The following is a 14,196-nucleotide window of genomic DNA, read 5'->3' as shown; positions in this document are numbered from 1 at the left end:
AGAAACACGTATTTAGTTTAAAGTCGCGTCGCTTTCCTTAACTTAAACCTCCTACTCCATTAATCGTTTCTGTCTGACCAGTAAATATGTCAAACAAAGCCGGGAGAGGTAAACAAGCTGGCAAGAATGATCAGGCCATGCCGCCCGAAGCCGGTGCTAGCAAGCAAACGTCGGGCAGTGCTAGCTTGGAGCTAACGCACGGGGCACTGAAAGAACTGCGAGATGGCATCAAAGAGGATGTGGCTGCGGTGAGGGACGAGATATTATCAGAGCTACGTTCATCTGTTTCGACCCTCCAAACGACCGTCTCCATGCACGTTGAAAAATTTGCAGGCATCGAAACCTCTCTGACGGACGTGGATCAGAGAGTTACTGAGCTTGAAACTTCCCACACCGCACTGCAAGCTGAAAACTCCAAGCTACACGCTAAACTGGACACTCTGGAGAATTTCTCGAGGAGGAATAATATAAGGGTGACTGGTCTGGAGGAGAAAATTGAAGGAAACCACCCCTCTGCCTTTATAGAAAAGTTCCTGACCGAGGTGTTTGGAGAGGACAGTTTCACTCGCCCACCTGTGGTGGACCGTGCCCATCGCACTCTGAGACCGCCGCAGCCGACAGGTCCCCCGCGAGCTATGGTGGTGCGCATGCATTACTACCAGACGAAGGAGCAGATTCTGCGCATGTCGTGGGAGAAAGGGCAGTTGAAATACCGAGGAGCAAAGATCAGCTTTTACCCCGATCTCAGCGCGGACCTACTACGTAGAAGAACCGCGTTCCTCCCAGTCAAGAAACAGCTTCGGGAGGCGGGAGTGAAATACTCTCTGCTACACCCAGCAAGGCTCCGGTTCCTTTTCAACGGAAAGAAGTACGAGTTTGAAACCCCAACGGAGGCGGCTGCTTTTGTCAAGGCCAAGATTCTACCAGCGGTGACATCAGAAAACGACGGAGAGTGATGGTATGTAGGCTCACTACAGCCAGTACAAGACTGTGACAATGTAACCCAATCTATAGCGTGAGGACACACTCCGTGAGACAAATGTAAGCTAACGTTACATCAAAATGCACAGTTGTCTACGTTAATGCTACTTCAGAATTTATAATGCCCTGTGTTCTATATTTCAATATTTTCCGTATTTTTTATTTATTTTCTTTTGAATGGGCCAATCTGGGAATAGTAGCCTGCCCTAATTATATTGGAATATTAAAGCTCAATGGCCTGTTTGTAGAAGGTGGGATGTTTGATGGCAAAATGTGTCAGGCAGAATATAGCCTCGTGACAAACACCAGGCAGATATGTTATCAAAGGAGGTAAACAACATAATAATTGACTCTTTAAACGTGTTTCGTTATCCTCTGTTAGATGAGGAGAGTTAGGTGCAAGCGTTGTTTAGCTAAGATGCACCTTTTTGCACTTGTTTTCTGGGGTTTTAATGCACTTAGTTTGGGTAAGTGCTGGGGGAGGGGGGGAAGCATCCTTTTTATTTTTTTGTCTTTTTGTAATGTAATGTACACGTCGCATCTTTTTGTTTTTTTTAATGTCTTACTCTTATCTATGGCCATCCTTTTTTATTGTGACACTCTTTGTACTACATAGCGCAATGTTCTGTCTTCTTGCCCTATATATGCTAGTACAGCACAACTCTGTAAAGTATGAGTACAGTTAGGAATAGTGGTAGAAAAGTGAAGTTCATCTCTTGGAATGTGAAATCGCTAAATCACCCCGTGAAGAGGAACAAGGTACTGGCACATTTAGGTCAACTTGGGGTAGGGGTAGCCTTCCTCCAAGAGACACACCTACGAAGGGCAGATGTTTCGGGTATTCAGAGGAGTTGGGTGGGGAAAGTCTTTCATTCCAAGTTCAACGCTAGGGCCAGGGGCGCAGCTATTCTTATACACAAAAGTGTTACCTTTGATAGTGATCAGGTAATTGCAGACACGAATGGCCGGTTTGTCATAGTCACCGGTCAGCTTTTCAATAAACCTGTTATCCTCGCCAGTGTATACGCTCCAAACTGGGACGACAGCGCTTTTATTAACTCTTTTTTCTCTACTGTCCCTGGGATCAATAGCCACCACTTGATTGTTGGGGGTGACTTTAATTGTGTTCTCTGCCCCAGTCTGGATCGGTCTTCTACCAAACATGCACCACTGTCTAAAATGGCCACAGCTATTAGTACCTTTATTGAGCAGTATGGAATGGTTGACCCCTGGCGTTTACACTTCCCTACAGGAAAGGCTTTTTCTTTCTTTTCACCAGTTCACCATACGTTTTCCAGGATTGATTATTTTATTCTAGATGCCCGGCTTATACCCTCTTCTAGCCCTCCCACTTACCATAGTATAGTTATATCTGATCACGCTCCCCTATCCTTTGAACTAGATTTCCCTGATCATCCTGCCCCATATAAACAGTGGCGCCTGAACCCTCTTCTACTCTCTGACAGCGCTTTTGTAAAATTCATCCAAACCCACATACAAATTTTTATTGAGACCAATGCATCACCGGAGGTATCTCATAGCACCATATGGGAAGCGCTGAAAGCATACTTGCGAGGCCAAATTATTGGCTATGCCTCAAATACCAAAAAGGCGAGGATGGCCAAATTGAAAGAGCTTTCTGTCAAAATTTCACAGCTGGACAATCAGTATGCCTCAACGCCTACTCCAGAACTTTATCAAAAGCGGATTCACCTACAGACTGAGTTTGATCTAGCCTCCACCTCAGCAGCAGAGCAGCTGTTATTAAAGTCCCGACATTCGTTTTACGAGTTTGGCGACAAAGCAGGCCGGCTTCTTGCTCACCAAGCCCGCCAAACCGCAGCCTCACGCCAGATAACTCAAATCAAGACCACCTCGGGTTCAGTGACCACAGACCACAAGGAGATTAATGATGCTTTTGTAGCGTTCTATACAAACTTATACTCGTCTGAATGTGACGATGAGGCTTCCGATTCAGAGTCGTTTTTTCGGAATTTGAACCTACCAACCCTTGAGGACTCTCAGAAAGATGCCCTCGACTCCCCCCTGACGCTGGAGGAGGTTTGTGGTGCCATTAAATATATGCAATCTGGCAAATCCCCTGGACCAGACGGGTTCCCAGTGGAGTTCTTTAAGAAATTTGCAGAAGACTTATCCCCAATACTACTATCAATGTTTAATGAATCATTTTCAATTGGCCATCTCCCTGAAACCCTGAACCAAGCCTCCATCTGTCTCCTACCTAAAAAGGACAAAGACCCCTTGTTGTGTGGGTCTCACAGACCGATTTCCCTTCTAAATGTGGACTGTAAAATTCTCGCTAAGTCCCTTGCTCTGCGGCTTGAAAGTGCTCTTCCCAAGCTGGTGTTACCTGACCAAACCGGATTTATTCGAAGCAGACATTCCTATTCTAATATCCGTAGGCTGTTCGATATTATTTATACTACCACCAGTTCGGATGATCCTGAGCTTGTAATATCCTTAGATGCAGAGAAGGCGTTCGACCGGGTGGAGTGGGAATATTTATTTATGACCATGAGGAAATTTGGCTTTGGTGATGATTTTATCTCCTGGGTTAAATTGTTGTACGCCTCTCCCTTAGCCTCTGTCCATACTAATGACTCTCACTCAAAATATTTCCCACTACATAGAGGCACGAGACAGGGCTGTCCTATGAGTCCCCTGCTTTTTGCTCTGGCGATTGAACCGCTTGCGGCTTCTATTCGTCAATGCCAGGCAATTGAAGGGATAACTCGAGGGGACACAACACACAAGCTCTCGCTTTATGCCGATGATTTACTTTTGTACATTGCTAACCCAGTATATTCTTTGCCGCACGTCCTGTCTACCTTGGAACGATTTGGAAAGTTTTCAGGTTACAAACTGAATTTAGAAAAAAGCGAACTTTATCCCATAAACAAAGCAGCTCTCGATATCCCGGCCACAGCCTTCCCATTCAAGAGAGTGTCTTCCCATTTTAAATACCTTGGGGTGGTGGTGCCGCGGTCTTTTCACAAGTTATATAAACTAAACTTCACACCGTTATTGGATCGATGCAGGCAGGACATAAACCGCTGGCGCACATTACCCTTATCATTAGCTGGCCGGATTAACCTAATCAAGATGAATGTTCTTCCTAGGTTTCTGTATTTGTATCAATGTATTCCGATTTTCATTCCTAAAAAACATTTTTTTATACTGGACCAAATACTATTTGCATTTATATGGGATGGAAAGGCCCCCCGTATTCGCAGAACTTTTTTACAAAGGCCGAAAAAGTTAGGAGGAATGTCAATGCCTAATTTTCTTCACTATTACTGGGCCTGCAATGTTCAAAAGGTCATAATGTGGGCTAATAGTGGTGCAGATGTGGACGCTCCCGCTTGGGTTGAATTGGAATCTTTTAAATTACAACTCCACTCCCTGGTCACAGCTCCTTTACCGCTTAATTCTGGTTCTTTCAAAAACCCTGTAGTTGCCAATACCTTGAAGATCTGGGTACAATTTCGGAAGCATTTTGGCTTGCAGAGCGCATCAATACAGGCTCCTATTCTGGCAAATCATCTTTTCACCCCTTCCAAGTCAGATCTGGCCTTTCGGGCCTGGCATGGCAATGGGATTAGACTTGTTAAGGATCTATATGTTAACAAGGTGTTCGCTTCATTCGATCAATTGTCAGGGAGGTATGCGTTGCCCCGTTCCCATTTTTTTCGATACCTACAGATTAGGCACTTTGTACAAAGGGGTTACCATCCTTTCCCTGCACAACCCACAAGCACGCCCTTAGATAGTCTCCTAGGATTCAATGCCGGTCTCAAGGGCGCCATTTCCCGGATTTATGGGGAAATTGACGCGATAAACCCACAGTCTCTGAATAACTTAAGGACACTTTGGGAACAAGACCTAGGCCTGTCATTTGCTGATGGTCAGTGGGCTTCAATCCTTGGCCGGGTTCATTCCTCCTCCCCCTGTGCTAGGCACGGTCTAATACAGTTTAAGATAGTTCATCGTCTCCATTTCACCAAGGAGAAATTAGCAAGAATATACCCTAATACTGATCCTACATGTGACCGATGTAAGCTAGCTACTGCAACCTGGCTACACATGTTTTGGCTGTGCTCGAGCCTCCAAACATATTGGGAGAAAATCTTTGGATCGCTGAGTGACATCTATGGCATGACGATTGAACCTCAACCTGTAATTGCACTCTTTGGGGTGATGCCCGAAGGCACAGTATGGCCGGTTGGCATGCATGTTGTGATCGCCTTTACCACTCTGTTAGCTCGGCGCCTTATCCTCCTTAACTGGAGGAGGCCGGTGCCACCATCTCATACAAGATGGCTTAAAGAGATCATGTTCTATTTGAAGCTTGAAAAGATTAAATATACACTGAGGGGAGTTGCAGATACATTTGAAAGGGTATGGAGGCCTTTTCTTGCATACTATGACAATTTAACCCAAATAACAGACTGGGAGGATTCATAATTCCTTTGGTATAGCACAGTGCTGATGTACTTAGTTTTATAAGGAGTGTACATTACATGTTTATTTATTCACTGTTTTTGTTTTGTGTGTTATTTACTCAACATTGTATACAGATGTTTATTTAAATATTTGGTGGTGTGTCTGTCAAGGGGATGCTGGGTTGGGGTGGGGGGAGGGCACATGGGAAGGGAGTTATGTAGGATGTATTTCAAATGTTGACTGTGAATTATCCATGTAAAATTCCAATAAACAGAAGTTGAAAAAAAAAAAAAAAAAACGGGCCAAAGAGCAGCTAACATCTGCAAATAAAATCAACACTGAAAGCTTGAGCAACATTTTCATTTATCTCATCTGACATTAAAAAGGCTTTTTACACCTTTGTCCTTCAGAGAGAAATTTGAAATAGCCATAACAGCGATGTGTGAACTATATGTTCCCCCTGTCATATTGCAAAATATTGAATAAATAAATTCAAACCTGGCGTCCTGCCGTGCACTGGGATTTATTTAAAATTCTTTTTCTTATCCTGTTTGATCCTGAATCAGCCGGCACCCAGGAGAAGAACTGCTGTGCACAGGGGATCTTCAACTTTTCAGAAAACTTATATCTAAACACACACACACATATCATGTGACTACCAGCGAACACCGGTCATGTGTGTGGGGGTGTAAACAGGAAGCAGATTGTCCATTTGTCAGTTAAGAAGTGCACGTCAGTTTCTGCACTGTTTTCAAACGGCTCTGTTTCTACCTGTCCAGACTCAAACACAAACTGAAACAGGCTTTTCAAACTGAAACGGGGCCAGCAGCGTTTTCAAAGATCTTTGTTTTAAGGGGCTCGAAAAACTCCAGAGAAACCGCGGACGTCAGAACGTCACGACTCCTGAAACTAAACCTCATCCGTGTGGATGACGAGCGAAAACAAAAGCCGTGCGAGGGAGTGAGAAATCCCCCAAAAAACAACAGTCGTGTATGGAAACCGATCGTTGCCTCGAGTGCGGGACGTCATCCTGAATTACGAGATCAAAGACCGCATAGGACATGGTGACAAAACACAGACACACACACACACACACACACAGATGAAAAGAAAAAACACACGCGAGAATCTCTCATCTCCGCTTTTAGCTGGTGTTGGATTGTTCTCGGCTCCGTCATCCCTGACAAAAGCCTGATTAAGAGCGCACACACACACATCCAGGCTTCGCGGGCGGCAAAGATGAACTGCAAACCTGAAGGGACATCCATCTCCTCCCCCCCACCCCCCCGTTACCGGCGAATCATCGCCCAGCACCACGGCCGTGTCTCCTTTAATACTTTCCCACAGGTTCAATAACAGTAACCACATCTCCTTGCCAGATTAATGACAGCAGCGGTGGTTTACACCCGGGAGGGGAAAAAGGAAACGCAAGACTTTTGCCGCCGTGGGCAGAAAAACTGTTTCTTGTTTGTTTTTTTTACGTCTACTTTTCACAACTCCAAGGTCAACGAGGAAACGAAGCGCAGAGGGAATACAAAAAGCTGGGAGCTCTGTCGTGTGCCGTCCACGTCCGTCCACTGTCCTTCTCCCGCTGGAAAAAAATGTCTAATAAACTGAGTTGTGCAGTTTAAAATCATTAAAATAGGGTCTTGTGAATACAAAGACATCATTGTGAGCGAGAAAGAGAGCGAGAGAAACCCACTTCCATTTTTCTCTCTTTTAATATTGATGCGTTAACACAATTAATTAAAATCCGAGGAGCCTCCACTGGGAGCCGGGGATTAGTCCCTAACACAGACAGATGTCTAACTTAAAGGGGAAGAAAATTGACCAAATGCAAATCTAAAGATGGTTTTTCTATGCATAGCAATGAGACCATCTGCAAAAAGGAAACCCAGTGGAGCAGAGCATGTGTGCACAGTCAGCTCCTCCATTAGAAATCGACCCCAAAAAGAAAAATCCCCTTTTTGGATTTCTCTACTTTCAAGCACTCGTGGGACAGTTTTTCTTTTTTTCTTTTTCAATTTAATCTAAAAAGGGAGAAAAACACACAAGTTATTCTATAATAATAAAAAAAAGAAGCTGATATGTAAATGACACAGAGCCGTTGGTGGGGGAATTATTAATGGGCCATAATTGACTACAAGATAATTGTGCTGACTGTGTTGGAATAACTAACAGCTGCATTTAATGGAACATTTAATTGCACTTAAAGGCTTTTCTGGAATAAGCAGTTTTTGGTGCTTACACATGCTGCGGATGTGACTTGTTTATCTTATCGTTATGAATTTAATTTTGCCCTCCGGCCTTTAAATATCATCTCTCAGACTAAAAGAGCGTTTTAGTCCTGAAACTGCTACAGTCAGAAGATCTGTTACCCTTTATGTCTTCATGGTTTACTGATATGGCTGAACATCCATCCATCCATCCATCATCCATCCATCCATCATCCATCCATCCATCCATCCATCCATCCATCCATCCATCCATCCATCCATCCATCCATCCATCCATCCATCCATCCATAGAGCTTATCCTTAAGGTTTGTGGGGGGGGGGGGGGCGAGGTTGACATGCAGAGGAAAACCTCCCTTTACTTCCATAGTCGCACCAATGGTCAATTTAAAGTCTCCAATTAACCCAACTCAAAAAAAGTCTTTCCAAACTTGCATTCGTGAAATTATATATTTCAACAGAAAGACATACTTCTTATATTATGATTTGGCAAATATGGGGAAAAATATCTAATTTTAAATGACCATGTGTGACCAGTGTATCCATTATATTAGAAAATCATATTAAAAACTATAATTTAATCCAGAACAACACATATCAGCCCGTGAATCCGGAGTTTGACAGTAAAACAGCAACAATAAATGTGTTGTGTTGAAACACCAACATTAATCATTCATACAATAAGTCAATAAATTAGAGAGAATCTTATACTAGTGAGCTAGAAAGCAACAAAGCAGACAAACAGTTAAATACATCTGATATAAATAATGGATGGACGGATGTTGTGCAATTCAACAAGCTCGTTCTTTTCAAATATTGAAACACTCGCTCTTTCAAAACAGATCAACATCTCGTCACTGCTGAAGTCATAATGTTCCCTCAGCCTTTATGATTCACGTCGTCTTCATCAAATCATCCACTGATCTCTCTGGATCCAGAAGAAAAACATAAACACTTGTTCCTTCGTTCATTTTACAGCCTGTGTTTTTCAAGCAGCGAGCAAATACTCCCAAACGAGCCCCGTTAGCTTCCCCTTCCTCGGCTCCATCCCACAGCCCGACGGAGGAAACAGCTCTGCCCGCTGCCAGACCCGTTATTTAGGGAAACACTGCTGCTTGGAGAAGTTCCACTTTCAGACAACACAGCAGCGTCGTGTTGTTTCAACTCCTGGAGCCGGTGAGAGCCAGAGCCAGTGTTTGGCATCGCAACCGGAGCGAGCTCGGCACGGCAGCTCGTTTTTTACCTGTTGTGGGGTCCAGTGTTCCCACTGGAGACACTCTGCAAACACACACACACACGCACACACCTCAAATGCTTTATTTAAGACACAAAATAATAGTTTTGTGCCAAAAGGAGAGTGTAACATAACGAATAAAGATTTCTCATTCTGCCCAAACCACGCTGTACGTGTCCGATTTCTGCAGACGCTGGAACTAAATATTTGCAGCTTATAAATTGAATAAAAAGGCCGTGATAAAAGAAGTAGGCTGCTAAAATACCCGTATTATCTAAATCAGATTATGTTCTGCACGGTGCACAGATAGATGATAGCCTCTTGTGTTATTGGTGTGTGGTCTCGGGGGGGGGCATCGCAGCACTTAGCCTGTTACCATGGTCCACCAGCGCAGATCGCTCCGAGGCACATGCATTATTTAAAAAACGCACGGCTTTAATAGTATTATCAGAGCAGTTGGGGCGGCAGCGTTTTACTGATGAAGATTCATCGCCGCTGCGAATCCCTCATATGAATAATTCCACAAAAACTAAAATGTCACTTAGTGAGCCGCTGATGTCGGATATCTGAGGAACAATGGACTTTAAATGGCTGCACTTTTTCTGATCGTTGCAGAACTACGAGACGGCACCAAACGCTTCATGGGGAAATCATCGCTCATTTCCAAATTGTCCGATTTGCCGCACCTTCCAGAATCGTCGTTTGCTTAATCACCGCAGCGCCGTGTGTGTCGAAAAATCCACATTTGCATCAGAGATGTGTTTCCGCCTGTTTATTCAGTCTTTGAGGATTTCAATGCATGTTTTAAGACCACTTTGTTGCACTGGCTTACACTCTAATGTCAACCGGCGAGGGATAAGCTTATCAACTATGAGCGAGAGAAAAGGGGGAAGAGGGAGAAAATAGCATCAGAATGAGATTATTGTGTGCCCTGAAAGAAAAAAAAAACCAAAACGCCACTCAAAGCCACGGGGGAACAGAGGGGAACCTTCGCTGGGGGAAAGTGGAAGTTAATACTGTACGTTGTGTCATATTCACTGAGTTTCTTTAAGGGGAACTAAGCTCTGCGACTTCACAGGAAGCACCAGTCACTTGAAAAGGGGCCAGGAGAGAAATTCTGATCCTGTGTATTTATTTTCTCTCTCTCCGGGCTTCACGTCTTTTAACCGGCTGCAGATTAGAGGAGACGGAGCTGGAAGGGAAATTCTTAAAAGAAAAATCTCAACATCGACAGCCGGGTATCGACAGAGAAGGACTGGGGCTATTTTGCATTTCAAGAAAAGGTGGAAATGTTGAGAAAAATCGGAAGTACAGACGATAAAGTTGAACTACATCAGGGGAGAATTTAACTTTAAATCAAGAGTAAAGATGAACTTTTTCCTGCCTCTACGAAATGCTACAAATGTCACGATACCGATACTTCGATACCTCCGATACTGTGGAAATGCTGAGTGTGGCATCGGCAAATACGTAAATCTATGTACGGCCTTTTAAGTATATTAGCTTCATCCAGATAAAACTGAAATCTTCTTTTCCTGAAAATCACTTAAACACCAGCTGCACTGTAATGTACTGTTTTTAGAGTAGTGAAGAAAATGTGATTTTGTTTAATCGGTTTCAGATCGGTTCTCGGAATTGGCCGATACGCAAAGTCCAGGAATCGGTCTTGGTATCAGGAAGCGTAAAATGATATTGTAACATCCATACAAAACACGGGAATTCTTGCTCTTGAGATTTTGCCAAAAAGTGCATCTGCTGTCAATCCAACATCTGATGAACCTGAAGAGTCGACTTTAATCTTTGGATTCTTACTTTATTCACAAAATGCTAAAAATCCTCTGATTGCGTTATATTACATTCTCTACTTTTAAAATATATTCTCGAAATGGAAAAAAAGGAAGAATAAAAACTCTAATCTTGCCTCCCCGGTACTTTTCCGTAGAAACAAGACTGAAGCCGGAAGCCGCCATCGATCCACCGTTCAACGACCTGAGGCATCTGCTGCGAACGTGTCCAGCAAGAGAAACCTCCGGCTCGTGTGCAAGGTTGAAGCAGTTGAACTTTGTGACAAGAGGAAAACAACATTTATCTTCCTTCGAGAGTGATGAAGATTTGTGCCGTTGTTCTCTGCAGCTCTTCCTCGGCCATTATCCGATGCTCTAACTTTTTATTTCCCACTCCGACAAACGAAGCATGACGCTGCACGACTGACTGAACACTCAGGGCCTCGCACGGCGAATTGGGTCAAACGTTCGTTATCGCTTCTCCTCCTCCCCGTCAATGATCTTCTCCTCCCAACTTTGGTTTAATGAATCTTCAATATGCCAGAGCTGCAAATCAAAGGCGATGAGACTGATGCAGCACCTCGTGTGTACCTGTCTGGATCCTGGACTAAACACCGCCCGTCCGTCCTCGTCCCGTCTCGCGACACCTTGACTCACGCCGCAAAAATGACGGAGGCTCTCGAAGAAAATTACCCAGATGAAAGAGCTGATTCATCCCAGCGTCTAACAGCCGCCCCGCTTCCTTCCCCTCCCGACGCTGCTATCTCATTTTCCCCGTCTTTCATTATTTCCCGGTGCTAATGTGCTCCGTCCTGCAGGTCTCCGGGGCCAGACATCTCCACCATTTAAAATCTGTTATCTCTTAAAAAACCAGGGGACCAGTGCTGCTCTTAAATGCAGCTCTGCGTTGGCATCCGTCTTCATCGCGGGCGAGGTAACAACCCCGTGTTCGGAATTAAAGGCTGCTGACGCTGTGAGTATTTTACATCAGTCACCTGAAAATGCCTCACAAACAAACGCACCCCCGAGAGCTTTTCCTCTATTCATCTCAATCAGAGGGGTTTTGAGCGGGACCCCGGTTCAGTGGCTGCTGCTGCCAAATCGGCCAGACGTCCTCTTGCCAATTCACTTTAGAGAATGTACAGTTTTATCTCTGATGGACTGTATAGTGGAGCATCAATAAGGACGAGTGCATGAAAAATGGGCCGCGGCTCAGGAAAAAGGGAAAAAGCTGTTTAGTCTCTTAGCTGCAGCCACAGAGTCACAATGAGAGAAACACACTCTGATGTTCTTACTTTTCCGCTGCAGTTCGGTATTAGAGCTTCAACTGGCTCCATGTTACCCACCAACCACCTGCTGTGTGTAGGAGTTCCACCTGGAATATGAAGTACTATCCCCGTTTTGACACATTTTACAATGTAGAAGCTAGAACGGCACTTAGTAGTAGACTATAAACCCCAAAAGTCTCATAACGAAACCAACTTTAAATTCACTAGATCCAGATTTATATTTTTAACTGCGACAAACTGTTAACGCTCAAGATGCCTGACGTCTTTATTTAAGATCTATAAATCTTGCACCTGCCCCCTGATCTGGATCCAAACCAGAACGTTACTGCTTCTTTCCTGAACGATACTGCCTCTGTCCACCAGGTTTCATTATTATCCAAGCAGTGTCTCGACTGTAATATAGACATACTAAACCCAAAAATAAATTGTACACTTCTCATAATGACGTTAGAGATCTCCACCTTGGTGTTTTGCTCCATTGCTGCGTTGTACAGTTGTGTGTTGTGCTGTTGGTCACACTTTTCACAGCGTGATTGCTGCCTCACTCTTCCTTCATCCATGAAGTTTTTACCGTCCACGCAGACAGTCAAAACTCAGTTTCCTGTGTCGGAGCGTCTATCGTGCAGTTCAATTGGTTCTTTATCCCCTTTACCTTTATCTGTCTACCAAGTTCTGTGCTAATCCGTCCAGTTGTTTTTGCTTCATACTGTGATTTGCTTCTGCAGAGACAGCAAAGCCTGGAGAATAATAAATGACACAACAAACAGGAACGTGCGGCGATGGGCGTCTCAGATTTTACCTACACTCGTGACGTTAATCTGTTATTTATCGCAGGCAAACATAAACACAGCAAAAAGCCATGTGAGGAATCCGATTCCTCGGGAAAGCAGAGAATTAAGTCTGCGGCACGAAGGGCAAACCCGGTAGATTCAATTCATTCCGCTTGATAACTGCTGACAGCGTGATGAATGAACACACCCTGAAGGCATTAAGCAGTAAAAGATGCAGGGGTGATATTTACATCATAAGCATATTTTGATATGCACAGTGTGCTGTTCCCTATACAAAGCGGTGGATGCACACATGAAAGAGTGAGGAGGGGAGTAAACAATGCCGCTCGCTTCATCTCTTTCTCTCGCTCGCTGAACGTGCAAATGTGCATGTTCCCTCCGGATTCACATCAAAGCGTCGTAAAGCGAAGACGACGGGAGGCCAGGAGGGACAAATTGATATTTTTAATCACGCAGCTAAATAAGGAATTTAAAGTCAATCTCCGATCTCTAATACAATATGATGATTTGAAAAAGAACATGATCTTTAATTTATCTTCCATCCAGTCAGATACGTTTGTGGCTCATCGACAAAAATCGTTAAATCCATCGTTTTCAAGAGCGAACACGATTTTTTCATAACGCCGCACGAGCTGCAGGACGAGCAGCATCACGTGGCTCCTCGTGGCGCCTTGAGGAGAACGAAGGTAATGGTGCAGCAAGAGTCACACCCGGTTCTTCACTGTTAAATAAAGCTTAACCACATCATAAAAGAGGGCGAGTAAGAAAAATATGCTTTCTGACACGCAGGTGCACGGCAGTCAGGGGAAAAAAGCCAAATCAAAGCACGATGCGATTAGAAAAAGTTTGAGAACCGCCGCTGTGCGACACGTTCCGCCGCCTGCTCCCCAGTTTAATGTGGAGTAAATGTGTTTATTCATATGAGGTTTTTCTGCAACTCGCTGAATATCTCATACAGCCCCGTGAAAATATTTATCTGGAGCAGTTCTGCTCCTCGAGAGAATGTCGGTCACATATGAAAAGTTTACCACCGTGTTTTTTTTATCAGCCCTTACGGAGGCTGGAGTATGTAAATGAAGGTGTAATGTTGTCACCCTTCGAACTGAGGTTTCCTTTAACGTTTCCTTTAAAGCGTGTTTTAATAATCTGCAGCATATTCAGCTTTTGAAACGGGCCACAGTCGTCCACTAAGGGCCGATTGATGGGTCGTAAACTGCGCTCAGTAATTGGTAGCAAGTGGTAAGTACTTGGCAAGTACGGACCACTGTGCAGGGTAATTTTCTTAATTTGCTCCCGTAGTCATTCCCAGAGGGAAGCACGAGCAGCGTTATTGTCTCCAAAACACAAGCACGTCATCAGCTGTTTGTCTGAGTCAATGACTCACAGTCTATTAATCAGAAAGTACAAGTTTCGGGATCA

At 44.1% G+C, this 14,196-nt stretch overlaps 1 protein-coding gene across 3 annotated transcripts in view; it reads right to left on the bottom strand.

Annotated features, from left to right (window-relative positions):
• Nucleotides 1–14,196, bottom strand: part of brinp3a.1 (bone morphogenetic protein/retinoic acid inducible neural-specific 3a, tandem duplicate 1) — a 53,828-nt gene that overhangs the window by 18,758 nt on the left and 20,874 nt on the right. The gene's annotated exons all lie outside the window — the stretch shown is intronic.

The sequence above is a fragment of the Hippoglossus hippoglossus genome, chromosome 4 (assembly GCF_009819705.1).
Source record: "Hippoglossus hippoglossus isolate fHipHip1 chromosome 4, fHipHip1.pri, whole genome shotgun sequence".
Lineage (NCBI taxonomy): Eukaryota > Metazoa > Chordata > Actinopteri > Pleuronectiformes > Pleuronectidae > Hippoglossus > Hippoglossus hippoglossus.
Note: the sequence above shows the minus strand (reverse complement) of the source record. Positions and strands in the feature narration are given on the sequence as shown.